This window comes from Corvus brachyrhynchos, unplaced genomic scaffold, assembly GCF_000691975.1.
Source record: "Corvus brachyrhynchos isolate BGI_N302 unplaced genomic scaffold, ASM69197v1 scaffold162, whole genome shotgun sequence".
In the NCBI taxonomy this organism is placed as follows: Eukaryota; Metazoa; Chordata; class Aves; order Passeriformes; family Corvidae; genus Corvus; species Corvus brachyrhynchos.
This window is the reverse complement of record NW_008236696.1, coordinates 6,775,069-6,801,883: the sequence shown is the minus strand read 5'-3', so window position 1 is coordinate 6,801,883 and position 26,815 is coordinate 6,775,069. Positions and strand designations below refer to the sequence as shown.

The window sequence follows — 26,815 nt, the reverse complement described above, 5'->3', positions numbered from 1 at the left end:
TTGTGTGATGCACAAACCAAGAACGTCTGCTTCAGTAGCCAGGTTGCACAGCACTGAGGACGGCTGAAGACAATGAGAGAATTTCAATGAAAGAGCTTAAAAAGCAGCCTGCTCCCATGGACAGCTTGGGAGCAGGGAGACCACACTGCTGTAACTCAGCTGCTGACTGTAAGCTGGCACACAGCTCCCTCTCGGCTAACCTCTAACGCCTTTGTTTTGGCCATGGTGGTATTTTCTAATTGTTTCCCCATTAGCCTTTTCTCTTCCTCTTTCTCCCCGTCTCATTTTCTGTTATGCATTTACTGCAACTCGTTTTTGCTATCTGTGCCCTGACAGTGTTTTCAGCAAGTTCCCTTTTCCTCATCTGTTCCAGCCCCAGCTCCCCAGCGTCAATTAAATTTAGCCTAACTACTCTGCAAGATCATAGAAAAAGAAAATAAATTCATTTATTTTTAAAAGCTGAAGCTAAACTTCTGGGTTTGCTATTATTTTCCCTCCTTTTTGTCAGCTGGTAGAAGGCCAAACACAAGGAAGAACGTAAGGGACAGTGGTCTGCAGACAGGCACAGCCCCCGCCTCTCAGCAGCCTTCTCCACGGTGGAACACCCTGGCTAATTCAGACAAAGCCATCAGTGCTCTCTCCATTCACTGCAATACTGCCTGGTTTTCCATCAGAAGCTTCTTTGGAGCAGAACATTTTGTGATGTGGACAAGTAATCAAAACAGCACAGGAGAACTTGGGCCTATAACTAATTCTCTTACTCTAAACTTACTCTTACATATGTCACTGCCTGTGAGTCATTGTGGTGCCATCACCTGCCACGCTCCCACAGCCATCCTTGGCCAGCTGTAATTCACAGCTCCGTTCCTGGTCTGACTGCTGCAAAAGCTTTTCCTGTGACTCCTTACTCACTGACCACTCTGGCATTACCCCCTTCCCAAATTCACTGCCTCATCCCCCACCAAAAAAACCCTTAAATCTTCTTTATGCCACTGCTTTGAAAGCCTCTCATTGACCATCTGAACCATCACCAACTACTGCTCCACAAAGCTTTTCCTGAGCTGAAGAATATTTGTTATAAAGCACATGCAGCCTCAGCTGACAATGCAAGTGTTGGAGAACCCAACACAGCATAAGGTAAATTGTGTGGACAAGCAATTAAGCACCATAATTACATCTTCTCCTTTATGTCTGGCTTAAAATTTAGCTAGCTCCACCTCCAACCATTGCATTTTGTTTTGCTCCTGTCATCTGCATTACAGACTTGCCTCTCTTCCTTAAGCAGATCCTTTCAGAATGCAGCCAGATCATTACTTAAATCAAACCAAAACATTTAAATTAAGTATCAATTAAGCTCCCTGTAAAGGACAGCTTTCTCTTGATTCTTTCATGCATGTTTACTCTGAACTGTCTTCAATTTTCCAGCTACCTCTTCTGAAATGGTAGCTGACAGTGTAAGGCCATTTTTAAGAATAGTAACTTAAAATAGAAGAGGTAAAATGATTACTAATATCAAAAACAAAAACCTGACTGAAATCAGCTGTGGATGCCTGAGATTCTGTTATCCTTCCTTCCTTGGAAGCATTAGTCATCACCTACTTTTGGAGGCAAAGGATAAGACCAGACTAACCATGATAAATAGCATTAAGAGCAAAGAGTGAAATCACACTGCATAAATAAGGCAAACAGTGTGCTCTGGTTCTATCATTAGGACGATCTTAATGCTGTAAGTTCAGAAAATTCTAACCATGAAAGAATACACCACAGCAGAGGAACTGCAATCCACGAATCCCAAGCTGAGACCGCATTATCTAAAAATGTCAGACCAGGAATATCAATAGCAGATAATACCATGCAGTAATAACAGCCTGACAAAGTTTTTTCATTGCCTTTTTCTTTTTTCAAATGTTTGGGCATAAGAGCTTGTTTTTGCTTTTAATTACAGGATGCCATTCACCTTGGAGAAGCAAAGGTAAAACACTGAGGGTTCCAAGTCAATTTATCTTTACATCTGATAAGCAATGGAAGGGTAGAGTACCAATTTGTCTACTTTTGAAATTGTTAGTACATTCATCTCTGAGACACGCTGGCTTTTCTGTTATTAGACTGTACCCAAATAAATCTTCATTTCATTTTCATATTTGTAACATGGACCAAATACTCCCTGGATGTTGATGGACTTCGCCAAGACAGAAGATTTTGTCCCTGAGTTAATTAAGCTAATGCTTTGTAGTGGGTAGCAGCAGTATTTAACAAAAAATGAGCAACAACCGTCTGTGCTTCCAGACTGTCTGCTCTGTCTTCCATCCCACGCCTTCCTAAATTCACTGGCTTCGTGTAGGTCTATGATGTTCTGTCTTAGTATCACCCATGCACAGTGAACCATCACTCCTAAGGCCAAGAGATTGACCAGATATGGGGAATTAAGCCCCAACACAGCTTTCAGTCACATCTACTGTCAACAAACAAGGTCCTTTCTCTGAAACACAATAAAAGCATCACCTTCCCTTGATAACTCAAGTTCGTCTCAAAGTGTAGAAAGGCAGACTGCATCCTCCCCACGCTCCCTTCTCTTCCATCCATGTAAAAGAACTCAAAGAGAAAACTTTTGACTTTACATCACTTCATCACCTTCAAAATCAGCTGTAGAACTAAACCAAGGGGACACCCTTCGCCCTGCAAAAATCATGCCACCCATTGTCCCTTTCTGATAGAAGTGTAACCTACATCTCTGGATGTCTCTCCTCTAAGCCGATTTGTCTTCATTTTTCTGCCTGAAATTCCCCAAATTGCAAACCTCAAATGCCCTGCTAAAATACAGTTCTTTGCTTTGTCCTCATCACCTCCAGTCCTCTAATTAGTCAAATGCAGTGACTGAGGCTGACCAGAGAGATTTGCTCTTTACGAACTCCCAAAGCTGCTTGTTTTTCTTGGCACTGTTCCCCTCTGAAGGTTAAATGAATTTATATCTTCATTTATGGCGCATGATCTCCAGCCATGAAGCTCTCCTACTTCTTGTGGCCTTCAAAAGAGGGTATAATGTCAAAATTCGGGTCTCATTAAAGGTCTTTAACCAAACACAGTAAGTGCCATAGGTACTTATAAACTCAGTAGCAGCTCTCCTGGGATGCCCTTCCCATATGGTACTACTTATTGTCATCAATTTTACATCATATGGCAAATTATGTGATTTGGGGAATTGGGAGTCCTTTGGAACTCCCTTAATCATTGCTGATCTGCACAACATCTCTCCGAATTTAACTCCTGCAATATTAGCCAGTCCAATAAAGCTCCTCCCTCAACCCCTCCCCCCCTTTTAAATTGACTCCGGACCTTCATCACGAAGCTTCAGGAACAACTCTGAGCACTGGGAATCCTGTGCATGGTGCTGATGTGGCCTCTACCACCAGTGAGCAGTGAAGCCCTAAGAAGAGTCAACTGAGCCACCAAGAGACACTGAGAAGTGATGAAGAGGAATGGAAAACACTATCCCCCTCCAGTGACTGCCTTCCTGACCCTAAGCAAACTTGATGCACGTGGACTCCGAGTCCTTGCAGCAAACATCTCCACAGGATCAGGCTTCTTTGCCTGCACCCATTCTACATAGTTTATGGACACTTCCTAATGCTTTGCTGTAGTCTTTCACAGCAGTTATCAGCTGGAGCAAGTTTAACTCTGCCTCTTCCTCTCAGATTCATAGTTTATTTTGATTGCCTGGATAAGGCAAGGTTTTGTATCTTCATCCCAATTCCCTCAAAGTAAAATAAATAAGTAAATGAAATCTAAGTCACTTCTTCAGTTAAACAGGACTGAGAGCATTCACCTATTTCCTGCTGTGGGACGTCACTAATGTAATCAGAGGAATTAAAGGAGAAAGAAACCTAGTTAGAGCACTGATGAATTATTCCTCGAAGAATATAGTCTGGTAATATTTCATTCTGGCTTTAACAGCTTCAATCAAACTTCCATGGGATCCTCTAGAAGACCTGACTTAAATTCAAAGTGCACCCTGGTTTGAGTAAGGGGTTGGCCCAGATGACCTCCAGAGATCCCTTGAGGAATCAAAATCAATTATTCTGTGACTCAAAAACCCCAGACTGCCAGCCCTGACTTCATCTGCACTCAGAAGGGTTTCACGGAATCACAAATCTGCTGAGTTGGGAAGCACCCGCAGGGATCATCGAGTCCAGCTCCTGGTGCTGCACAGCACCATCCCCAAGAGCCACACCAAGTGCCTGAGAGCATTGTCTAAACTCTTTTTGAGCTCTGCTAGTCTTGGGGCTGTGACTACTTTCCTGAGGAGCCCTGTTCCAGTGCCCAACCACCCTCTGGGGTAAGAACCCTTTCCTAATAACCAACGTAAACCTCCCCTGACACAACTTCAGCCCATTGCCTGGGGTCCTGTCACTGTGGGGTCACCACAGAGAAGGGAGCAGTGCCTGCCCCTCCTCTTCTCCTCATGAGGAAGCTGTAACTGAGGCCTCCCCTCAGTCTTCTCCAGGCTGAACAGACCCTGTGCCCTCAGCTGCTCCTCATTCAGCTTCTCCTCAAGGTCCTTCACCATTCATTGCCCTCCTTTGGATGCTCTCTAATAGTTTCATGTCTTTCTTACACTGCGGTGCCCAAAACTGTCCACAATATTCAAGGTGAGGCCACCCCAGTGCAGAGCAGAGGGGGACAATCCCTCCCTTGTCCAGCTGGCGATGCTGTGGCTGAGGCACCCCAGGACAGGATTGTTCCTCCTGGCTGCAGGGCACTGCTGACTCACATTCAACTTGCCATCAAGCAGGACCCTCAGGTCCCTTTCCACAGCACTGCTCTCCAGCCTCTCATTCCCCAGTCTGTCTGTACATCCAGGATTGCCCCATTCCAGGTGCAGAATCCAGCATTTTTTCTTGTTGAACTTCGTATGGCTGGTGACAGCCCAGTCCTCTAATTTATCAAGGTCTCTGTGCAGGGCCTCCTTGCCTTCAAGGGACTCAACAGCTCCTCCCAGTTTGCAGCAATATATTGTATTCCACTTAACATATGCCAGCAATATCACCTACTGGCAATGCAGCATTATATTCCTTATTCTCTAGTTGCAATGGTTTGCAAATGAACAGAGCTTGTGCCCATTCTTTTAAGTAAATAACCAATACTTGGAAAATAACTTTTTTTCCTAGCTGCATCCACAGTTCATTTATTTTTCAGAAGATCCATACCAGTTTGGGATGCGACTTTCGTTGTACACATTTAAGTCACTACAAGTTCTACAGTATTACTGAGACACAGAAGGAAGACAGCAAGTCTGTAGCAGAGACTGCAAAGATGTGATGGTAAAGAAAAGTCTCTCTGGTACAAAGATGCCTGACAAAAGTTAATGTCATCATGAAAATAGTTCATCAGATACCAACCCAATGTCACAATCATTCTTACTTCAAAACCCTGCTTCCGGGACAATTTTGGTATCAACCAAGAACCCACCCTTAGGTTTCACTCTTAGCTCATTTTTCTTCTATCAGCTTCAGTAGTGAAAAAGGTAGAAGGGCAAACTAAACATAAAACTTCTTTTCTTTCCCAATATAATTGCATTAGGAGTTTTGGGATTAGATGCTGGCTATTTGAATTTGGCTGCTGCTGCAAAACACATGCATAAAAGCTGATGAATGAGATCTCCCTTTTACAGCCATGTCACATCCTGGTGTCAGATGACAAACTAGGCTTTAAAATCCCAATAAATTGAACTTGACTTGTCCATGTGAACTGAAACAAAGAGATGGTACTGGCTCCCTGGAGATAGATAGATCTATCTAATCTAATACAACTCTAATGACTGCATTGCAATTTCACCAGAGAGCAAGCTGATTCTTGGCTTCTGTGGCATGAGACAATCCTCAGCTAGTCCAAACATAATCATATTGGATAAAACATCAATCCAAGGCCTCAGCTACTTGTGGCCACAACAAACCCCAAGGCAATTGCAATAGAGGAGGTAGACCTGCAGGCTTACTCAAATATAGTTTATGCCTGAACCTAAGGACCTGAGCCAGGAGGTAGCCCTGAGCCAGCCAAATTTCTTCCAATTGTTATAGCCTCTTTCCATGATAACTTGACCTAATTATGTTGCTGCACCACAAAGAAAAGTTTGAGAGGGATGTTTCAGAAATTTCTATATAAAATAAGAGAGGACACATATTAATACAGACAGCAAAACCAGGAATGATGCAGGAAGGTTATTTCGGGAGTCTCAGATCATGAGCTCCCTTACATAAATACTGTTTTCCTGCACACAATTTATTTTCAAGACCTCTCTGCCAAAAAAAGCTGCCTTTATTCCTTCTGTGCCCATATTCTGTGTCTTGCCTATAGCACAGCTCAGTACTTGGCTTCCTGCTTCAGCAAGGGACTGCCAAGCAACACAGAGCTTATCCATCAAATAAAATTATTAAGGGACTGGACTTCTCAACTGATGGAGATGTACTGAAATCAGGCATATCAAGAGTCTCACTTAAGCAAAAAGAAAACAGGACAACAAGACGTGGCAAGGTTAAGGCTGTTGGAACAAACTCAGGTATTTTGGATGCTGATGCAGGCAGTAAACGAGGAGGAACTGTGCAGAACTAACATTCAGCTCAGCTGTGAGATATCAACAAGACCCCAGTGGGACCAAATGGGACTGTGGCAGCATATTGACACACAGATAATTGTATTAGCTTTGCAGAGCGCTGTGTGTGTGGCTCGGCCTGGGGAGAAACAGCAGGGATCTGAGCTCAGTGGGAAGCTGATGGAGTGAATAAGGAAACAGTGCTGAGCTTGAGGTCCTCCCCAGCAAAGCTGGCATGGGTGTAGGCGGGTTTTGTATTTACAATGGGGTTCCCTGCACTTCACTCCTCTTCTAAAATAGCTGTGGTTGCAGGAGAGTCGGATGCTGCCCTCCCTTGAAGAAAATATACCTGCTACTGGCTATCGAACCCCAAGCCATCAAGAGGATTTCTGTGAATGGAAAAGGAGCTGCAGCCCAGAACACAGGCACAGCACAGGCCCCATTCAGGAAGGAAGCGTGTGGGGGTCTATGACCACTATAACCTTCTTTTGACACCTCATGGAGCTGGCAGTAGAATCCAGACTTTGATCCTGTAGCCCCTAAAAATCAAGCAATTAAATCAATTAATGGGCAGGAACTGTGTCCAGGACCAAAATCTTTAGTTCCTCATTCTCTTCCTCCCATCTGATCCACTTTTCCTCCCTCAGATCCCAAGCCATTCTGGAAGTCACAGCTTCAAGTATGACAAATCCCTGGATGACTTTTCCTTCCTGAGTACTGCACCAACCTGTCTCTTGGTTTTGGTAGCTCAGCCCATAGCACTTTGCAAATAATCAGGGGAAATAGTCTTTTTCCTATGGAAAATCCTTTACCTTAAAACCCAGAAGAGTAATTGCTACCAGATGACTGGAAATTGATGCTGCAGAGAGATTGCTAATGGAAGCAAGATATTTGAGTGTATGAAAACTGTAAGAAAGGAAGTACACAAACTCCTTTGAATAAACAGTCAGGAAAAAGACTACTTTTCTCTGAGTTTCACGACAACAGGTGACTTGATATCATCAACACATGAGCACCCCAATGTCTTCTTGTCTCCCTTTTGCAACACAAAGCAAAAATAACAATTTAAATTGCTTCCTCCTTAAAAAAGCTGAAAACCTGCAGTACTGTCAGGAAAGACAGAGGATCTCTGCAGGCTACCAAGTCCTGATTTTAGCAGGAGACTGAACTACCACCAATGCTAGGTAAGGCTTGCTGTGGCTTTGTCCTGGAAAACCTCCAAAATGAAGAATCCCTTGCTACCTGGTGACTTGTACCAGTCTTACACTACTTTCCCAATGAAAATACTTTTCCAACTCTCCAGCTGAATCTGCCATCCATTATGCATGTTCACAACACTTTGTTTTGCCATCTGGACAGAAGCATTTGGCTCTGACATGTTCAGAAGGCCCCTGGCAGTAGTCACAAGCTGCCACTGGATCACTCCTTTGCCTCCTTTCCATCAGAGACAGAAGCCAAAGCTGTCTCAGCCTCATCTTGTAGGCCATGGGCTCTCAGCCCCTGACTGACCCTCCTCTGGACTCTCTCCACCTTTTCAATGTCCCATTTCAGCTGGTGGACTCAAGACTGGACAACAGCCTCAGCACTAAGGAGGAAAGATGAGCAGTAACTCATCTCAGTCTACAGTCCAGGCATCTCCTGAAGCAGCCCCATATCCAGCTTGCTTTATTGACAATCACAGCACACACTGGACTCATATTTAACTGGGTGTTCAGTGTCTGCTCCATGTCATTTTGTCAAGAAATAAAGAATAATAAAAGGCACATTTTGAGATGGTGACTAAGCTGGAGGAGCTCCACAATGCCTCAGCTACATGGATAGGAGGGGAGGTCACAAGGTGGTGTTAGCTACCCCTATGCTATTTGCAATAAACATGACATACAGCTCATTAAGAAGGGTGGTTCCTGGAAGCACAGGAAAACAGATGAAGAAGAATATGAAAAGCAAAGGCAAAGCTGATCATGACCCTCTGGAGTCATGAAGATAAAGCTCTGGTTTAGTATCCACATAGGGCATTAGTTCTGCTCTGAATAGAAACTTGTGACAGAAGACAAGTGCTTGAAATTTGATTTTCAATTCTACTTTGAAACTCATAAAAGCACCAAGCACCAGCCCAAGAAACTGCTGCTCTTCCCTTTTAACTCAGTGTCCGTTCATTCAAGAACAGTGATACACAAAGCTCTGGGAGATAATTCCCCAGCTGGTGCAAACCACAGTACCAGCAGTGAAGTTAACCCAGCCAGGCACCCACACTGGCCTTGCAAGTTTGCTAAACAAGTTCATCCTATTAAAAAGCTGACTCCAGTTGCTCCACCACTATCACATTGCTGTCTTCTGTTTTTGACCACCCAAATTAATCATTTGTTCCCCTTTCCAGAAATCAGTAGGAAGTTCTGTTGTGACAAAAGTGTTTTCATACTAGACTGGCCACATCAGTTCCCTAGATGTGAAACAGCTCAAATCTGACAGTCTCCAGGAAAACATTCCAATGCTCTTTTACCTTCACTGCACTTTCTCAGAAAAGACTGGCAGGGGGTGATGGAAGAGAAGAAATGAATCATGAGCAGAGGGTACTTTTAGAGGGAAGGAAGAACCAAACTTTTAATATATCCAGAGATATTTATATGCTGCTGCATTTTATCCACTGCTGGCAACCACTTGTTTTTGAGCTGTGCTATGGCAGGCAGCTGGGTCCTGCAGCTGGTAAGTGCACACACAGCTCCATTTATCAAATCCCCTTCAATAGTTGCTACCACTATCTCACAGGTCTGAGGCAAAGCATGTTCTCACACACAACCAAGCATCTGAAAGGCATTTCAGCATGCCTCTGCTGTGTAATGCACATATTTCAAAGTAACACAGCTGCCAACACCTTAATCATTCCTTGGGGACCTTCAACACATCAGCCCTTAAGCGCTTCATTACCTCCAGCGGCTCCTGCAGAGATCACATCCCAGGTGAGCTGCACACAGCTCTCTGTCAGCTACAGAGAGCAGGATTTGAGCTGCTGGAGAGCAGGATCTGTGCAAATCAGGTCTAACAGCCTATCTTCCACCACTCTTTGTTTCTGCAAGTTTGGCCTCATTTGCTGCAAAGTATCTAGGACAAAAGGCAAGGCAGCATCAAGAAACCACATTTGAGACTAAAATCACTGCATGTTTCTTTTCATGAGATCCTGTGGGAGAGAAGATGCTTGCTCCTCTGCATGGACACTCTAATGGGCTATGGAGATCAGTCAAATAACCTTCACTGAGGCACCCGAGTTGTGTGTACCTCCCCAAAGCTTTCTTGTTTTTAAGTTAGAAACTGCTGCCTCAAGTCACAAAAAATAGTGTTTTGAAATTATATTGATATGTTCTTGGCACAGAAGAAAAATCAACTGCAAATGCAACCAATACAGACACTTGAGCTGCCCGTTGTTTCTGCAGGGCTTAAAACACTAAGGGGAAAACCTAAGCAACAAATTTCATTGATCCATGGAAAGATGCCATCTGTTACGACTGGTACACAGATACCTATTTTGAAATTAGATTGGGCACATGAAAGCATAACCTATGCTCTAAAGCTTCTAGATTGCTCCATCAGTTCCTTGAGATGACACTGCTGGAGATATCATCCCAAGGAATCACTTCCAAGCCAAGTCCCTTTTTAAAACAAGCTACCCCACGGCCATTTTATGTGAAGCACTTCCGCTAGGGAACAGCTTCACCTGCTCTCTTCATGTCAGCCCCACTGTCCCTCCTCTGCAGCTCCCACACCATCCAGAGCCCTTCCAATTGAAGTTATGATCTAATGGCTCAAAATAAAGTAGGAAGGTTAATTAATCATGCAATGAATACAAACTTACACACATAACTATGCATGGACACATGCACATCCCTGAATTTTTGATTCCTCATCATTAGCTCAGGAAACTGGTAGAGGGAAAGAATAAGGAGAGAAACCAACAGTTGCTCACATGGATCAACACTTCCAGGCTCTCTCTTTTGCAGCTCATCTCACTCATACTTGTGGTTTCAACATGTGATTCACATTAGGCCCCTCTGCTCGCCATTTGATGGTTCTGCTAAACAGATGTGAATTTATTTAGTCACAAAGCCTGCTCTTTACACTGCCTCTTTGTAGAACAGATGGAGTTTTTTTCCCTGTTCAACAGCGTTCAGATAACGATCATACCCAGTGCACAGGTTTGCTTGGCAATTTCACAGGAAAAGGAACAACACATGAACATTCTCACAGGACATCTTTCCAGCAGCCTGGACACACCACAAGAGGCAATGGCCCTGATGGAAAATGCCGTACTGCAACACCAGGAACGCCCAGACAAGACCAAAATCCTCAGGGATCCCCAAGATCAGCCCCAAAACTTCAGGCAAATGAGTGATGCACACTGCACCTGGCAGGGTCCAGAAAACACAACTCTGCCACACACCCACCACAAAACTCTTCTGTGAAAGCTTGAGTGGAGAGTGAGCTGAACGAAGGGTAAGCTCCTGCAACATTCATGGGGACATGGAAACATGGCATCTCCTGGGACTCTTCAGCATGGTGAAATAGCCTGGAAAAGCTATCCGCTCCCTGTGTGGGCATTCTTCTTTCTGCACTGAGAGTGCCTTTGGCACTGGATGAAGCAGAACTGCACAAAGGCCCTCTCAGAGCAGAATAAGACTGCCCACATGAGAAGTACGCTCAGAACAGCTATTGCACTTTAAATTCACACCCTGGCTTTGTTTTGCAATGGTTTCCCTGTGCAGAAGGGCCCCGGGCTTCAGATTCAATTTCTCCTCATATCATCAATAGCTGAGCACTGCTCCCATCTGAGGGTAAGATGTGGCCTGTACAAGAGGCCAAAGTACAATCTTGGAGGAGAGGGATGAGCTTCCCTTTTACTTTGCACTATCCTGTATATGGATGCACCTCTATTGCTTCAGGAACTGAACACTGATGACTTCACCCTAGCAAATGGCCCTGCTATGTGGGCAAATCACCTCTGCTCTACCACAGAAACCAAGGATGTGTATACATGGCACACATGAATTCCATGCCCATGCTTATGCAAACATCTAATCCCTTTCCAAAAGCTGCAGTCCTGTCCCTCAGACACAGCTTTTCTCTCCATGCACTGCCCACCTGTTACAAAGATGACCTCAGTTTCTACCAGAATATACTTAGGACTCAGCATTAAAAAAAGATAATTTTTATATATATACATATATATGTATACACACACATGCATTTTAAATGTGTTTATATTAAAATTTGGTTATCTGGAGAATGAAACTCCAAGTTTCAGAAGAAAAGTAAAAGTGGAATTCTCTGCCTGAAAGGCAACCGGGACACAGCCATTAACACCCTCCCTGGGGGCCCTAAAGCTGAACAAGAGCAGAAAAATGTGTGGCTTTCTTTTGGGGGGGGTGTGCATACAATTAAGCAGTATTAAAAAGCTAGTAGGTATTAGGCAGCAAAATATTTTCAATAATAGAAGACTGGGACTGAAAAGGACAGCTGAGTCCTTGCAGGGCAACAAGCACTTCCAGCTACAAAGCACTTTATGTCTTCTGAGAGTTTTTCCTTTCTTTTTTTCTTGGCAAGCTCTGAGCCACCACGGTGTAATTTTCATTCCTATTAATGACTGTGCCATCCAAACACCCTGTGTATGGACCATACACCAGCACTTCATTCTTTTGTACATCTTAAGGAGAAGCGACAAAGCAAAACACTGTGAAAGAGACTTCCATAAGCATAAAGCCAATTTATGTGTCCAATTCCCAGAGGCTGGTTGCTTAACCTTCAGTATGAGCCTTCAATAACTTAGAGCAGTCAAACAAAGTGCTTTCTTTCGTCCATGTGAGAGAAATGAAATTCCCTCCTGCTTTGTCCCACATGCTCTGCAGACCCGGTGGGGCTGGTGCTCCTGCTGGGGCAGCACCAGTAACAAGACAGAATGTGGCATCAGGAACAGGGTTCCCCTAACATCCTTTCAGAAGTGTGGAAAACCTTCCCAGGCATCACTCTCCATCTGCATCCCACCTTCCCTGTCACCTCCACCAAGGCACTGAGAACAACATTTAGCCCCTCCTTTACAACATTTTGAGCTCGAAGACAAGGTGTGCCCTGTAAGAGCTGTCCCACCACAAAGGGCACAGAGCCAAAAGCATCCAAAATTCTAAGTACAGATATAGCGATCTCAGTGGAGGGTTAAAACTGAGGGGGAGCAGAGCTGGCAAAGGCTCATGATGGATAGCAACGAGCTGTTCAGAAGAAAATTAAGAAAACATTTTGAATCCCCTCCTAAAAGGGAACAAATAGGTCCAACACTTCAACAGAAGGGGGTTTTTTGCATCTCTGAACGATAGCGCTTCGCTTTTATGGCCTGCGGCTGCTTGGGAAATTCAAAACTATTTCTCTGAAGAATTCACTTGGACAAGCTTTATGGCTTTGATCAGTTAACTATTTTTTAATGCTAATCCACCCCAGTGATATTTGTCCTCCTTTTCCCCATGTGCACAGAAGCGCAGACACAGACAAATACTACACAAAAGCAAACATTAGCCAGATGAACAGTCAGGAACAATGACATCCAAAGCCCATAACCAAACACCAACTCCATTCTGTTTTACTCCTTTCTATTCTAGCAGTTCAAGATCCTTTGGCCCAGTATGACCCGCTAATGGAAATTTAGGAATCAAATTTCAGAGCCCAGCAGGTATAATGCTCACACAGTGATTTGGCCACAACTACTCTCACTCAAAAAATTTAAATAATTTCCCTTAAAAGTTGGAATAAAACACATGGTTGAAAGGCCTTATTAGAAACATTACATGAAACCCAGCAAGTAGCCCAAGTGCTGCCCCATCCTCCACATTAACAAATAAAGGTGCAGAAGAAGTGATTTGCTCACGTTTACGAAGGAAAGATTAAAATGAGCCAAGAGCAGGACTGCAATTACCAGACACCCATCACCTCACTGGAATTGCTCCAGGCTCCCCCACAATCTCTGGTGTAGAACCTGAGCACCAGGCTAAGCAAAACTCCATTTACAACCTCAGCATACAAATTTGTCTTCTTGTTTAGGGCACCAAAGTCTAACTGTGCACCAGAACGCACTGGCTATCTAAGCCAGTATTCAATTATCTGTCGTATTAGTTGCACCATTGTGACATCCCATGACATATACAGAAAAAAAATGACACTACGCCAAAAAACCCCCTGAGTTAAGGACAGTCCCTCCTCTGCAGCACCTTCAGTATTCAGGCTGCTATCTGAACTTTGTTCACTGTCTTTGAGTAACATATTCAGGCAGTATTTCCTGTGGCAGAGAATTACACAGGCTGATTATTCTCTGTGGAAAAGTGAAGAAATCCTGGAAGCAATTTTCTGTCTCAATTGTTCCCAGAGCGCAGGAACAATCTCTTAGACCTCTTCCTATTTTGTCCTCAATGCCATCCAGGCTCAGTGGGCAGAATCCATCACAATGATGCCTCGGGTCTGGGTCCTGCACACACTCACCCAGGTGAAAGGTTACACAGGAGCAGCCCAACAGGCTTCAACCAGCATCAGCCTTGAACTTGGCCACAAAGGTTTTAGAGGACAAAGAATGAGATAGGTGAGAAATTCAAAGTACCTGGGAAATGTTCAGTCCTAGGTAGGACCAGGCTCATCTCAACAGCATAACACAAATGAAGTGTTTCTGATGCACACTTTTTAACCTAACTCTTTCAGAATTCACTCTCAGGCACATGATGTGATTCTTGGGGTGTCCTGTGCAGGGCCAGGACTTAGGCCCAATGATCCTGATCCACCCTTCCAACTCAGCATATTCTATGATTCTATGATACTTAAAAAAAATCAAAGAAGATCAGCTGTACTCGAGAATTGCGCATCACAGGCAAAGCTCCTAAGAAAAAAAATCATTTTGCTCAAACTAAAAATTTAATTATCACAGGGGGGAAAAAAATTTAAAAGGACAGCAATTTTATGTGGGGATAAACCATCACACTTCTACAACAAAAATCTAAGAGCTGATGGCTTTCTACCTGAAACCATTCCCGTGCAAAACCACTACAAGACTGACCCACAAAGAGGGGGAAAGAACCGAGTACCACATACCAACCTTCACCCCAGTTTGCATATGCTGCAGCAGCAGCAGCAACTCCAAATATGAATTTTTCAACATTTTGGCAACAAGTACTATTCACCCAGGTACACGCCCACACTCAGAATTATTCAATCAGAACCTTATTTTCCACCCAAATTAATTTCAATATAAAATATTCAATTCAGTCTAATCAGTGGGGCTTAAACATCAGTCAAAATATTTTCTTGAATCGACTCCATCAGTGCCAGAGCAGGAGAACAACCTCTTTAAATAATCTGCCTCCAAAGGCAGGTACTGACTTTTCAGTTGTGTTATTTTTTAACAGAAGTAACAGTAAAAATATTGTTACTTTTCAGCCAACACTGCTGGGGAAGGATGGAAAGGGAGTGAAGGCCGGCTGCAGAATCGCACGGCCAATCTTAGTATCACTTCATTTTCAAATGAGGAATTTGGTAGTAAACAACCTTTTCCTTGTACACAAACATTTTTAATTTCATGCCCTGCTAATCATACATCTGTTAGAGCTCCTTTTCCATCCATTGCACTAACGATAATAAAAGAAAAATCATCGCACTAACAACGTGGTTTGTCTAAAATGGAAATTGAGTAATAATCAATGTTCCTCTGTGGGATGAGAAACGCAGCAGCACTGGCCCAATGGAGGTGACAAAGACATGGTTTGAAAAGTGATGCCTTCACACACACCTCACCAGCAGCCCTCGCTGCTGGCAGGCCCTCTGCACCCCAGTGTTTGTGTAAGAGCCCTTTTGGGACCGGTTCACACGACAGCTTCTCTCAGGCTTCCTGGTGGTCCACACCAGGCACCACCACCAGCAAAGTCTCTCCTGCTGTCGTCGCCTCGCTCACCAGCACCTCCTCCCCCTGCTTTCTTTCCCTGTTTTTTCCTCGCCTCCTCTATCAGCAGGATATTAATGTGACAAATGCTAAGCACTGCCCTCATTTTCCCAGATCTCCTTCCAGCAGTGAGACCCAGTGGGCCTCAGCGTGACTTCAGATGTGTGCAGCGCCTTTACCTGGGCCTTCCACACACCAGAGCTGGCTGATGTGCTGCTCAAAAGTGCACTTAAACATGTGACCCACACCCCTGAAAAACAAGTTCTTATCATGTCTTCAGTAGCATTAGTGAAAGTGTTGAGGTTGTTATTTAATAGACAAGCCCAGATGAAATTCCAAGTTAATCAGGCCTCCAGAAACACCCACAATCAAGACCATCTGATTTGGTCTTAGAAATAAATTTTTTATGATAAGACACCAGAATGAGTTGCCCAGAGAAACTGTGGATGCACCATTACTGGGAGTGTTCAAAACCAGGTTAGACTGGGCTTGGAACAACTTGATCTAGTGGAAGGTGTCCCTGCCCATGGCAGGGGAATTCAAACTAAAGGGTCTTCAAAGTTCCCTTCCACCCTAAACCTTTCTAAGACTTTTTGATTCTAAGATTTACCGTCTTGCACTGCCCACACTCCTCTTTTCTAGACTGCTGACACACAGCTTTTGCCTTTTTAGACTCCTCGTATTCCCATAGCTGTGCTGGGCCAACTCCAACTCAGAAATATTGCACTTGTAAGACCTACGCAATGGTAACTGAGAGTTTTAACAAGCAATAAGAATTCATCTGAAGCCTCAGGCAATGTGGCACAAAGACATTCTGGGCAGAGGTACGCAACTCTGCTACACCTGGGACTCCTCTCTGGCCTCCAATCCTCACATTAGCATGCTGAACCCTCTGCTCCTTCCAGAGGCTGTTTTCTAAAGCACGATTATCTACATAAGCTCTCCCTTGTCTTTGCCAGAAGTGCAGTTGTTTGACTAATCGGCTTTAAGGAGACTTGTGAGTTAACTAATATCAATTAATTACTCCCATTTTGCAGATAAGCAAACAAAAGAATAAAAAATCCTAAGTATTTTGGTCTAAATTAATGGAAGGGAAATCAGGGCCCAAACCCACTCCTTGACCTGGGTCCAGAGTATTCAAAGGCTTTCTTTGGGAGAGGACCTTTGCATCCCCAGCCCCCTGCCTCCTCCTCAAGTAGCAACACCAGCCCTGCCCTGCACAACCAGCCCTTCAGCTCATCGAGGATGCACAGGCAGCCTCAAGTTCTTTATTTCACTTGTGCCTTCGTGCTAAAGCTACAGGGATTAGAAATGCTACTGTACAAGACAGCTTTTTATTACTCAAGAGACAATTTTAGCCCAGCTGCCCCAGCTGCAGTTACCCCAGAGGCATCAGCACTGCTCGACTACGCTCACAAGGGAGACATGATCCAAACCAGGCTGTACCTAAGAGTAGGTGACCATGACCAGCAAGAACACAGACACTGACACCTCCCTTCTGTCCATAAACAAAAGCATTCAGCTCTGGATTCTTCTGACCTCTAATCAGAGTGCATTTAGTCAAACTACCTTGCCAGAATTAACAGGGAAAAGGGAGGGGAAAAGAATAAAAAAAGACTTAGTTGAGCACAAGTACTCTTAGACACATTTGATGTAATAGTCATATGATTAACAAACTGTCATATCAAAGTTTTCTGCAAAGTAGGAACACTCTGACAGTTCATATTTTAAAAACTGACATTTTGATTCATTACTGTAAATAGCACTCTGTATTAAATATTGTGACAAGGCATACAGTGTATTTTTTGAGCTCTATAACATTTAGGAAGTACTGGATTTTTTTAGCTCTATTTTTGAAGCACATATAGTATCAAAAGCAGTTAAAGCAGAACTCCAAGAAAGCTTCTAGAGGAGAGAATCATGATTTCTGAAATAACCTACTTCTCTGCCGTCATCTCAAGCACTGTTGGGAACTTAGGCCCACAAGGATCTTAATGTACTGTTTGCATAATAAAATAGGGAATTGTCTCTCAGAACAAAAGAGCTATAAGGAAAGTGGCTACTTTGAATAATGCAAAATTACTCACCAGCAAATCATCCTCAAGCTGGAATAAGAGGAAGAGCTCTAAAAGGTGCCGAATTACCACTCAGAATATCTGAGTGCAGGTTCAAAACCAAGATAAACAATGCAACCTCCAAATGACTGCCCAAGTGTGCATCTTGCTTATCCCCTCAGTCTTTAGCCATGTGTTTTCACCCCCTTCTGCAGCCCAGTGTGGCTGTGCCCATCCCAGCCAGAAGCAGCAGTCCCTCACTACCAGGGTGGGCAGCAAGGGCTGCCCCATCGGAGCTACCAAGGACTTTGTGGACAGGGGTCCACAGCAGGGCAGCTCACACTGTAGGGATGCTATGAGCCACTAGAACCCACCAGCCAAGACAACTTAATCCCCTTATAGCTCCCTGCCAAGTTCCTCCCTGCTTATGTATCCCTTTCCCTGGATGTCCAGTATCAGGGCAAACAGTACTGGGACCAGAAACAATACTGCCAGTGTTCTGCATTTCCTGAAAAGCAAACCACTTGATGGAGAAATTAAAAAATAATAGCCCAAGCTAACACAAAGATCTTGCTAGAGCAGCAGAGGAAAACCAGAGGCTGCCTAGCTGTTTACAAGAAGCTCAGGTGTTAGGAGAACTGCAGTCCAGTGCTTTGGAAAGAAAAATGGTTACCATTATCACTGCTTGCACCCAGCTGCAAGTGGAGCTCTGGGCTCAGTCTACTGACAGAATGGATACACTGCCATAAACACGAGCCCGGAGCCTACCCCACGATATGATGAGGCTGTCACGCACCCCGACGATGGATCACAGCACTGTTTCAACAGAGGCTTGATCTAGCACAGCCTGCCTTTCCCCAGGAGCAGCTACACACCACTCATGTGCTGGAAATCTTGTGGATATGTCTGCATGCCAGCAAGTGTGGTAGTAGTAGTGGTCTAGCCAGACATCCAAAACATATTGGCACCACTATAATTTGTCCATTCACCAATATGTTTTCCTAAAAACGCCCATATGCTTTTCCTGCAGTTCCCATATGCTTTTGCAAGGAGAAACAAAAACATTTTGTTAGTCGTGAGCGATTGATCGCCACATATTTCACAGAAGTCAAGTAGAAAAACAAAAACAACAACAAGAAAAAGCAGTCAGATGCTTCCCCCTCCTCCTCCTCCTCTCTGTTCACGGAGGGAACTGTGAAGAGCAGGAAAAAATTCAGCCCACAGCAAAATACACACACCGCTCATTTTTTTTTGCACTGCAAGATATTCTAGGAATTACAGGAGGAATCTTCATTAAAAACAAGCTATCAAGGATCTGGCAGCCAGTGGCATTCCAGACAGTAATTCAGCATCGGGTGCTCAGCTCAGTGCTCAGCGCTCACTCGGGTCCTTGCCCCGGGCAGCGCAGCCCACAGGAATCCACGCTCCTGGAGACTCACTTTAAACAAGCCAGGGGGCGGGAGGACAGGGTGGTAAAGAGGTTACAGCCCTTCCAATTCACAGGGGGGCTCATTTGAGCTCAAGTCTATCTCTCTGTGCAGGTATAAAGCCCCTCTCACACGCAGGGCTTCCCAGGGAGGTGCTGCCTTGCCGACGAGAAACCCAAAGCAGCGGGTGGGCGAGGGGAGCGGGCAGGCTCAGTTCAACTGGGAGCAGGCACGTGGGTGTACAAGTATGTGTGTGTCAAGGCTGGAGCATGTGGGAACCGTAGCCGTTTAGTTAAAGACTCATTAAGAAGCAGCAGACCCAGGGCCAACGTTCAAAGAGGAGCAATGCAAAACATTTCTCTGGAGAAAGATTAGCGTGTGTTCTTCTTTACACAAATAAAATTAAAGAGAGAATCATAATATAGACAAATCAATTAACTTCTGAAAAGCCAAGGGCACTGCATGCAAGAGCAGATGAGAGGGGAAAAGCTTTGTTACAGGGCCACCAAAGCAGTGCATAGGCTTTGTTCCCTGGAAAAGAAATTCAGCTATTGCTGCATGAAGTTGTGATGTTAGTCCCAGCTGCATCACGCTCACTGTTATAGGGACACAGCTGCTTCCTTCCCAACATGGCCATACACATACCTATATATATATATATATTATGCACCAAAGGCTGGGGATCATCTTTGTGGAAACTATGGAAAATACCCGAGGGCAGAGGTCAAAAGACTACAGGAGTGCTTGACTCAGTTCCAGCCTAAAAGAAAGCATTTGAGGCTGACATTCTATTAGAGGATACTCAGAACAGCATGCACCCTTCTATCACAATAAAACTTTCTGTGGCACTGTCCCATGTTCTACAGTTCTCCCACAAATTTAACCAGAAATGCTCTTTACAAAGTTAGTGTTTTCTTGCAATGATCTAATCTCACACCAAACCTAATGAGAGACCAGATGCAACAGGTCAAGAGCCCAATTTTTCACAGAAATGAAGCTGAAAACTCAGTCAAGAGAAGAGAAATCAATCTCTTGCACAGGACACAGAGTAAAAAACCAATTTGTCAGACACAGTTTGCTTGGCAAGATACATTTTATGATATGTTTCTGTCTTGAGAGGAGCTGTAAGCACCTGAAAATCTGACTTCAGCACTCACAAACACATTGATGTTGTTGCTCAAGCGCTGACTGGAAAGCAAAACTAATACTGTCTCATTTAGTTAACAAAAGGGCATATTTAGTTAATATAACTATGGGCTTCTTCCTAGATTTCATATTTATAGCAACCCACTGGGATGGTTTATTAAACTTAGCCAGGAAAGATACCACAGAAAGAGTGAGACTAACAGAAGAGCTGCCATTAATCTTCCATAGCCCAGCAACTGGGAAGATCAGGCCTTGAACCAGATTCTACGTTCTTCCTATTAATCTCCTGTCCTCTACTTATTAATCCCTGGTCTGTCTTTGTCTGTCAACATTTATTAATGGCCCCAACTGTTTGCAGTAAATAGGATACTGAAATCTCATCTCCCGCTAGACGTAATTTACACACACACAAAAAAAAAAAAACCACCACAAAAATTAGACCCAAGAAGAGGGTAAAGGAACAAAGGAGGGATGTACATTGCGTATCAAAAGAGAAGAATGAAAGTGCAATCAAATTCAGTGACACAAGAGAGTGAAGATTCACTGTTCCTGATTTTGCCCTGCCACACAGACATCTCATGGTCCTAAAGTCAGGTATCATCACAGTGAATAAACAATCTCCACTGGTCAAAACCACCAGGGTAGTGGTTCTTTCATTATCCATTTCTCAGCAGGGCTGCACACCATGCTTTCTTCCCCCAGCTGCCACAACTTTGCAGCACCTCCAGCACCCTTCTTTCTCCTGAGGTGGCACAACTGAGAGAGCCTTGAGGACAGACCCACTGCCTTGACACTGGTCCTGTTCTGCAATCTTACCCTTCCTGCAATCAAACCATTATATCATGGGATGAGCACAAAGCACAGTTTATGTCCTACACATAATCTAGCAAGGGACTCCTACAATACTTTGGGGTGGTTCATCATGGTGATCCTTAAGTCACAGCTAAGTATCTCCAGTGAATTTGACAGAACTGGCAATTCTGAAGAATTAATTAATTTGTTCCTCACATTAATTTCTATTTGTTCAATGAAACACAGTTAGATTCACCTAAAAGCACAGCCAGGTCTCCATCACCAGCTGGGAGCATCTACAGCCTGCAGAGAGCCACGTCATGGATGGGGAACGACTTCAGTTCCACAAGCAGGAAAGCTTTGTTCAAAAAAGAGGTCAAAGCAACATGACCCACAGGACCAAGCAATTGTTCCCATGCAACATTCCCATTTGCAGAAGGGCCTGCATGTTTGCTCATTCCAAACTTGGACCCAGAAACAGTAAAACCACCTAAAGTCTCCTGGGCAGGCTCGCCTCCCACCATCCCAGGCTTCGGAGAAATGCCCATCAGTTGCTGAATGACTGAACATGGTACCAAGGTCTTCCCACTCTCCCTGAACTCAGCAGTTGGCAAAAGCCCTGGGAGTTGATCCATTCCTCACCTGGAAGCAAGGCAGCCCAGTCAGGCACCTGGTCAGATGTACAGACAGGCTCTTCCAAGGGACTTCTGTGGGTGCAAACAGAAAGGTCAGAATCAACACTTTGCTCATCGTAAAAGCGGAAAGTAAATCAAGCTGGCTGTAACACCTCGCCAAGAAAACAGCCCCAAAAGGGCACGTAAGGCCAGCTACCCTCCTGTACAGAGCAGAACATAGCTTTTTTCCCTCCCCTCTGACACAACTCATGTGTAGGTCTGTCCCTGTTTTGACCCATATATGGGTTTTTCACACGTTGGCAGCACAGATTACATCTGAGCACGTGTTGGAGTAGCTGAGGTTTTTTTGGAAGAGAAGCTACTTGTTTTAAATCACTTGCAGAACTGGTGAAAGGCACTGACGTAAGGGCTGCAGGTAACAAAGTCTCTTTCAAAGCCTGACCAGACGCCCTTCTGCCCCTCATGCTTAAAGGGCCTCTTCTTCCCAAGCCTCAGCCACTGCTCAGGCCAAGGGTGAGTCACTCCCACAGCACTGTGGCTTTGCCATGTGAGCATCAAGGAGCACCAAAGCAGAGATGGGACACATTTAACACACAGCCATTGTGGAAAAAGAGTCAGGGTGGGACAGTCCAAACCCTACCTCCACCTCCAGCCCTGGTTTCCTTTCTGGGTGCCTCAAAAGACATCCAATCAAAGAGAAAACACAGCTTTTTTAAGTTACCACAAGCTTTTTTCAACCAGCAGTCTTTAATACTTCCAGCTTATTGATATCTGAGCTTACTCTGATGTTTTCTATTTCCTTTAATCTCAGTCCTGGAGAAGAAATGAGCAAATTTAAAAAATGCTAGGGATGGTTAGTGAAAGGTCCACCTCAGCCTACCCCAGGTCTCCTACTACCATGCTCCTGGCATCACCAGATGACCCCCAGCTCCTCTTAATTGCATCCTCACCCCTATTTTCCTGAGATCAGCCAAGGATTAAAAGTCATTAAAAAGTAGGAGAGGCACATCTAGCCAGCTGCATATATTACTTTTTTAACAAAGCCAGGCTAAAAGTCATTAGCCCCACCATCAGTTGTCTTGCTCAGGAGAACCAGGTCTGGCAGGGCAGCAGCTTTGCCCTCCTGGTTTGTGGTGAAGAAAGGGGAGCAGAATTTTAGCAGTTGCTTCAGATCCACAGTGAAGCACAAAAAGCAGAGAAAAATTTGCGGAGAACCTGCCCACGCAGACACTGGATATTCTTTTCATATTTGCCATGACAAAAAATTCACGTTAACATTTTTGCAAGCGCTGTAAGCCTGTATCAAGTATCAGCAAAGAGGCAGACAGGTGTCCTGACCACAGAGGAGACAGCATATGCAAACAGTTTGGAATTTATTACTATTATTTTTTAAAGGGTGAAACACATCCCAGAGATTTTTCTGTGCATGATACATTTTCTGCTCCCTGTTTGATGTTGCTTTCAGACTTCAAATAGCTAACACTAACCTATGTCTCAAGCCTGCTTTAAACTGATGCCCCTTATGTGACCAGAAATTAATGCATGGTGAATCACTTATGCCACACACAGTGAGGGTGATGAGCAGTGGTCCATGTCTCCTGACTGCTGCACAGACACGGGTAAGTTGGGAGAAAGGAGATCCCAGCTCTCTCTACATCACAGCCAGATAACTCAGCATAGTACCTTTGCATTTTTGGAGTTGAGAGCACAAGCTCCAGGTCAACAGCCCAACCACAAGTCAGAGAGAACAACCCGAGCACTGGCATTTTCTGCGAAGTGTGGAGAGAGAGATGTATAATGCACATAGGCTGCATTTCCACTCTCTCTTGCCTGCCTTTAGGAGATGCTTAAGAGAAGCTGCATTTTAGTTAGTAGCCCCAACCAAAGGAATCTGATCTTGACAGTAAGGGAAAGAGAGCAACACAAAGTTACAGACTTCAGGCTATGTGGGTCCCAGCTCTTCGCTTCTCTGCTGATATTACTACTTCCAGAAACTAAATCAAAACCCCACTTAATTTCACAGAGGCTGCAATTTGCATCCAAAGCACTGCCTAAGCCTCAGTTGTAATAAACAAATACAGCTCCACTGAAATCCAAGGAGTTATTCTGAGTTTGTCTGGTTACAGATCTGCAGATGCATAAACATTACAGCTCATCCAACCTCCAGCTAAGTATCTTCTAATAGAAGACCATTATCCTTGTCAGATGGATTGGGATAACTTGTTTAAAGCACTCTTGAATAGTCATTAGGATCATTGGGTTTTGGTGGTTATACTTTAAGAATAAACCCCAGCAGCTATTAAACACTGCAACAAGGCATGTTAACAGTCCACAAACAAAGCTGGAGTGGAAATATAGCTATGGTTTGGGATTTTGATTGGGAAATTGGTAAAATGGAGAGAAGAAAGAAAATACAAAAACTAAACTGAGCTGTGCATACACACTCAAAAATCAACCACATTATTTGACAGGTAATGAATGAAAAAGAAACATGGCAAAGAAGGAAGCAAAATCATGCAATTCTCTCCTCCTCTGAGCCTTATTAATATTTTGGGTATAGTGCATAGACAAGATGTTGTGCAGCCAGGGAAATACAGATTATTTTTGCTGGCTGTCACTGTACCTAATACCTGACCTCAGGGTGGACTCCTCTCCCTGGAGCCTTCCTCACCTCCTTGTAATAAACCATCCCAGTGGCAAACCTGTGCTGGCCATGCTCCCCAGGAGCAGAGCAGCACTCCTGACCTGTTTTACAGATCTCTGCCCAAGGATGAACACCACTACAGCCATGCCATGGACATACGGCTGTCTTCTTTAAAACATCTCACCAAATGAACTGGTTCCCTCCAGCAAAAGGCCACTCCGTCTGCTGTAACCAATCTCCTGTTCAGGTTGCTGCTTTGCCATAGCTTTGCTGATAAAGAAGAATTCTGTTTTGTTTGGGTTTTTTCACTTCTCCTGACCAAATTATACTGCCAAGAATCAATTACAAGCCAAGCCTAAGATAGGGAGAAATGGAAGAGTTACGCTTCGCATTTTGCAGAAAATACGCAAGCATCCCAGGCTCTGCCATGGGATTCAGGCGCTAATTATGAAGCGCCATCAACACCTCACCACAAAGAAGTCCCTTTTAGCAGCTCCTCAACCTTCAAGCCTTCTGAAGGGACAGCCCTAACCAGGACAGCTCTGGGTCAGGGGGGAACATTTGAGCTATTTTCACATCGGACTTTTATTTCATTCATTTATCACTCAAGCCAGGGAAGTACTCTGATCCACACGTGGTCAGACACAGATCGGAAGCCAGCACATTGGGCAAGGCAGTGGCACTGCTGGATCCTGTGCTAAGACTGGAACAAGGGCACTATGGTGCCAGCCCCTATCTCACAGCCTTTGGGCTGTGGGGTGACAGCAGATGGGGGCCACACATCCCAGCTGCTCTTCTGGGCTGGCACATCGCCACACTTGCAGGTACGGCTGTCATACCCCCACGGGTGCCTGCACTGACCACAGCTCTCTCCTGGCTCAAAAGGGAAAGGACAGAGAGCAACACAGACACTCCACACACACCCACCATCAGTGTGTGCACAGGAGTGCTGGGAGACAGGCATATTTAGACCTCCACAGAGTGCACTCCATCGTAATTCCCTTCTTCTCTTCCAGCCCTGGATGCAGCCTTAAAAATCCATAGCTCCAGACAGCTAGCCCACATGCTGCTATTCCAGCTCAGCGGGGAGAGGATGAGCTCAATTTTGCCACTCATACTGGAAGGAGCCAAAAAAGAATTTAGTAGTAGTATTTTGTTAAAATCAAAGAAGCACACCCCCAGCAAATCAAAGACAAAACAGAAGAAATGACATGGAGAAACACTCCCTGCTATTGCTTCTGCTGCCGAGAGTTGCTTCCAGTTACAACCAAAGCTTAGGTAGCTCAGGGGCAGCAGGAGAGCCATCACAGTATGCCAGTGTCATGCTCCATGGCACTGCCCTCCTGTACCAAAGTGCCACTGAACCTTGAGAGCAGCTCATCTAGGAGAGGGTTATTTGGACATGCTGCTGATGGCTCCCCAGCCCCATTTGCTGAGCTGGATCTGCAGGGACAAACATCTGGGACAACAATCCCACACATTCCTCTTGCACTGCAAATCAATAGCCAAACCACAAGTACACAGGAGCACCCAGCTCAGCACATCCAGCACCCAAGTAAAGAGCAGCTGCCAGCCCTTCACCCAAGCCCCTACCACACACAGTGTGCAGGTTTGCTCCCTGCTTGACAAGGATCTTCTTTCCACCAGCCAGTGTAGGAGCTTCCCAGAGAGACCAAAGAGAAAGTCAGGCATAGCTCAAATAAGCACCTGGACCTACAAACAACAGATTAAATTCTCAAGCTACAAAACTATGTTTTAGCAAAAGTGCAATTGAACTCCATGTACTTGTTACATTTCTAAATATACTCTGGTTGTCAAGACAACAAAGAGACTGATGGATCTCTAAAGTGTACTGTATCCATTTAATTGTCAGCATTTCAAACTGACTCAAGGAGGGAAAAAAAATGCTGCGTGATAAGTCTAATTGTCATGGTTACCACTGGCTAACCCCATAATAAAAATATATATATTCTGGCTAAATGTGCCAAGCCATGTGAGGAGCAGATGGGAGACATTCTCATTACTGCAACAGCCTCCACTGGAAAACTAAACTTGAGGAGAGATGCGAGAGACTTTACAGAGATCTCAGACACAACAGACACCGTGGGCTGCATCTTCCCAGTCGTTTGGCAGCAGTTCCTCAGGCTTTTCCGCTGTGCTTATCCGCCCCAAGCATGTTGGGACAACCCATAGGGCTGGGGCTGCCTCACTTGTGAACATTCTGGTTTGGGGTTCTCATCCCTTACCAAAGAAAGCCTGAGGTGTGAGTTGTTACTCCTTAAAAGCCTCTGACAACATCTGATGTGCAACCACCTGGGCTTTGCACTCCCACCCTCACCCCCTTGCTCTCCTCTCTCCTGATGGCAATACCCAAGCCCACAGGTGCGGCTGTGCCAGGAGGCTGCTACAGCCTGGACCTTCTGCTCCCATGCTGTTAACAGCTAAACCAAGGGCTATGTCCAGGCTTGGGGATGAGAAAACAAGTGGAAAGAAACAGGCCACTGCTACAAATACACCAGCCTGAGGCTGAGCTGGCAAGCATCACTGACCCCCAGCCAGCCTCTGCAACCCATCTGAT

At 44.7% G+C, this 26,815-nt stretch overlaps 1 protein-coding gene across 1 annotated transcript in view; it reads right to left on the bottom strand.

Annotated features, from left to right (window-relative positions):
- The window catches only part of LPP (LIM domain containing preferred translocation partner in lipoma), a 313,431-nt gene that overhangs the window by 219,793 nt on the left and 66,823 nt on the right, over positions 1-26,815 (bottom strand). The window contains exon 3 of the mRNA XM_017726845.1: positions 21,601-21,665. The gene's annotated coding sequence lies outside the window, so the exon portion shown is untranslated. The remainder of the gene's footprint in view (positions 1-21,600; positions 21,666-26,815) is intronic.